This window comes from Eptatretus burgeri, chromosome 1, assembly GCF_056783735.1.
Source record: "Eptatretus burgeri isolate ZD-2024b chromosome 1, Ebu_testis_v1, whole genome shotgun sequence".
NCBI lineage: Eukaryota > Metazoa > Chordata > Myxini > Myxiniformes > Myxinidae > Eptatretus > Eptatretus burgeri.
The window spans coordinates 135,664,236-135,666,794 of NC_140961.1; positions in this window are offsets into that span (position 1 = coordinate 135,664,236).

Here is a 2,559-nt window from a genome sequence, read left to right on the forward strand (position 1 = left end):
TTTGTCTAAAAAAAAAAGACACCTCGCTGTTTTGTTTTAAAAAAAAAGACACCTCGCTGTTTTGTTTAAAAAAAAAGACACCTCGCTGTTTTGTTTTAAAAAAAAAAGACACCTCACTGTTTTGTTTATAAAAAAAAACACCTCGCTGTTTTGTTTTAAAAAAACACATTGCTGTTTTGTTTGAAAAAAAAGAAGACACCTCGCTGTTTTGTTTTAAAAAAAAAATACCACGATGTTTTGTTTAAAAAAAAGAACACCTGTTTTGTTTAAAAAAAAACACCTCGCTGTTTTGCTTAAAAAAAAACACATTGCTGTTTTGTTTGACAAAAAAGAAGATACCTCGCTGTTTTGTTGAAAAAAATACATCGATGTTTTGCTTAAAAAAAAAAAACACTTTGCTGTTTTGTTAAAAAAAAAAAAGACCTCGCTGGTTTGTTTGAAAAAAAGACACCTCGCTGTTTTGTTTTAAAAAAAAAAGACACCTCGCTGTTTTGTTTAAAAAAAAGACACCTCGCTGTTTTGTTTTAAAAAAAAAGACACCTCACTGTTTTGTTTATAAAAAAAAACACCTCGCTGTTTTGTTTTAAAAAAACACATTGCTGTTTTGTTTGAAAAAAAAGAAGACACCTCGCTGTTTTGTTTTAAAAAAAAAATACCACGATGTTTTGTTTAAAAAAAAGAACACCTGTTTTGTTTAAAAAAAAACACCTCGCTGTTTTGTTTAAAAAAAAACACATTGCTGTTTTGTTTGACAAAAAAGAAGATACCTCGCTGTTTTGTTGAAAAAAATACATCGATGTTTTGCTTAAAAAAAAAAACACTTTGCTGTTTTGTTAAAAAAAAAAAAAAGACCTCGCTGGTTTGTCTGAAAAAAAACACTTCGCTGTTTTGTTAAAAAAAAAACACCTTGCTGTTTTGTTAAAAAAAATAACACCTCACTGTTTTGTTTAAAAAAAAGACACCTCGCTGTTTTGTTTTAAAAAAAAAACTCCTCGCTGTTTTGTTTAAAAAAAAAAACACACCTCGCTGTTTTGTTTAAGAGAAAAAAACCTCGCTGTTTTGTTTTAAAAAAACACATTGCTGTTTTGTTTGAAAAAAAAGAAGACACCTCGCTGTTTTGTTTTAAAAAAAAAATACCACGATGTTTTGTTTAAAAAAAAGAACACCTGTTTTGTTTAAAAAAAAACACCTCGCTGTTTTGTTTAAAAAAAACACATTGCTGTTTTGTTTGACAAAAAAGAAGATACCTCGCTGTTTTGTTGAAAAAAATACATCGATGTTTTGCTTAAAAAAAAAACACTTTGCTGTTTTGTTAAAAAAAGACACCTCGCTGTTTTGTTTTAAAAAAAAAAACACACACCCCTGTTTTGTAAAAAATATAAAAAAAACTCCTCGCTGTTTTGTTTAAAAATAAAAAAGACACCTCGCTGTTTTGTTTAAATTAAAAAGACACCTCGCTGCTTTCTTTAAAAAAAAAACACATTGTTGTTTTGTTTAAAAAAAAAAGACATCTCGCTGTTTTGTTCAAAAATAACACCTCGCTGTTTTGTTTAAAAAAAAAACACAGTTGTTTTGTTTCAAAAAAGACACCTCGCTGTTTTGTATAAAAAAAAGACACCTCGCTGTTTTGTATAAAAAAAAGACACCTCGCTGTTTTGTTTAAAAAGAGACACCTCGCTGTTTTGTTAAAAAAAAAGACACCTCGCTGTTTTGTATAAAAAAAAGACACCTCGCTGTTTTGTTTAAAAAAAAGACACCTCGCTGTTTTGTTAAAAAAAAAGACACCTCGCTGTTTTGTTTAAAAAAAAAAGACACCTCGCTGTTTTGTTTAAAAAAAAAGACACCTCGCTGTTTTGTTTAAAAAAAAAAGACACCTCGCTGTTTTGTTTTAAAAAAAAAGACACCTCACTGTTTTGTTTATAAAAAAAAACACCTCGCTGTTTTGTTTTAAAAAAACACATTGCTGTTTTGTTTGAAAAAAAAGAAGACACCTCGCTGTTTTGTTTTAAAAAAAAACACCTCGCTGTTTTGTTTAAAAAAAGAACACCTGTTTTGTTTAAAAAAAAACACCTCGCTGTTTTGCTTAAAAAAAAACACATTGCTGTTTTGTTTGACAAAAAAGAAGATACCTCGCTGTTTTGTTGAAAAAAATACATCGATGTTTTGCTTAAAAAAAAAAAACACTTTGCTGTTTTGTTAAAAAAAAAAAAAGACCTCGCTGGTTTGTTTGAAAAAAAGACACCTCGCTGTTTTGTTTTAAAAAAAAAAGACACCTCGCTGTTTTGTTTAAAAAAAAGACACCTCGCTGTTTTGTTTTAAAAAAAAAAGACACCTCACTGTTTTGTTTATAAAAAAAACACCTCGCTGTTTTGTTTTAAAAAAACACATTGCTGTTTTGTTTGAAAAAAAAGAAGACACCTCGCTGTTTTGTTTTAAAAAAAAAATACCACGATGTTTTGTTTAAAAAAAAGAACACCTGTTTTGTTTAAAAAAAAACACCTCGCTGTTTTGTTTAAAAAAAAACACATTGCTGTTTTGTTTGACAAAAAAGAAGATACC